Source organism: Bidens hawaiensis, unplaced genomic scaffold, assembly GCF_021521415.1.
Source record: "Bidens hawaiensis isolate Kalapana, Puna unplaced genomic scaffold, B.hawaiensis_p1.1 tig00419391_1, whole genome shotgun sequence".
Taxonomy (NCBI): Eukaryota; Viridiplantae; Streptophyta; class Magnoliopsida; order Asterales; family Asteraceae; genus Bidens; species Bidens hawaiensis.
The window spans coordinates 746660-748107 of NW_027504845.1; positions in this window are offsets into that span (position 1 = coordinate 746660).

A 1448-nucleotide genomic window follows, 5' to 3' on the forward strand; every position below is an offset into this window, starting at 1 on the left:
CCCGCATGAAAGTAGCAATGAAGGAAATGCAAGAGGCTAGTGATCAACAGATGAAGATTATGAGAAAGATGCAAGCCGTGATGATAGACTTGCAAGAGCAACTCCAAGTAGCAAGGACCCGAACCGAGATAGCTTTAGAGCGTTGCGATGTCTTACAAATGCAAATTGCTCAGAACGCAGCCTAACCTGAGGCAGAGCCTGAGGCAGAACCTGAAGCAGAGCCTGAGGCAGAGCCTGAAGAGGAACCCGAAGAAGATCCCGAAGAGGAGTCTGAGGAGGATCACGAGGAAGATCCCGAGGAGGAACCTGAAGAAGAACCGGAGGAAGAACCGGCAGAGGAGGAGGCACACTCAGAGGTGTCCTCAGACGATGACATCTAAGGATGATAACACCTAGATGGAGGGGTTGTCTCCATCCAAACTATTATTTTTCTATGATTTTAAGGATTGGTTTTAAATACTTTGTAGCGAATACAATGGTTTTAATCATGAATTATTATTTGGATTAATATATGGTTGTGATGTGATGTTTGTTCCTTTTATTTTCTTTCTTACCTATCTTTTATTACATGTATGGTGTTTCATATGAAAGAAAAATTCATGTTTAACATTTTATGCTGTGATTCAAGGAAATGGCAGGAAGAAACGCTGGACACGGACGTGGTAATATCAACCTGACTGCAGCAGAACTCCAAACTCTGCTAAATGACCACGCGGCGGCCGCTCTAGCCGCACATGTACAGAACCAAACTTGAGGTCCAATTGGAACGTGTACTTTCAAGAATTACCTTGATTGCAAGCCCAGTACGTTTAAGGGCACCGAGGGAGCTATAGGCTTCCTGCGTTGGGCTGAGAAGGCCGAGTCGGCGTTTGAGATGTGTAATTGTCCCCCTGCCAGTAGGGTCAAATTTGCTGCTGGAACACTTGAAGATTCTACCCTCACATGGTGGAATTCAAACGTGCAGATCCTTGGATTGGAACTGGCTAACGCTATGAACTGGGAGGAGTTCAAAAACATGATGCGAGAAGAGTACTGTCCGAGGGAGGAGATTGCAAAGTTGGAATCCGAGTTTTGGTCATTGAAGATGGTGGGTTCAGAAATCGAAGCCTACACCACTCGTTCTCACGAGTTGGCTGTGATGTGTCCACGGATGGTAGACCCGCCGAGTAAGAGGATTGAAATGTATATTGATGGGTTAGCACCGCAGATTCAAGGCATGGAGATGTCTTCCAGACCAACCACGATTCAACAAGCGATTCGGTTAGCTCATAAACTAACGGATCAAGCAGTGACCCAAGGTGCGCTACCACCTAGGGGTTCAACCACTAAAGCCCATGACAACCCGAGTGCTGACAACAACAGCAACAACCCGAGCAGCGGAAAGAGAAAGTTTGACAACACCAGATTCTCATCCTCGAACCCCCCACAGCAGCAACACTACCGAAAGC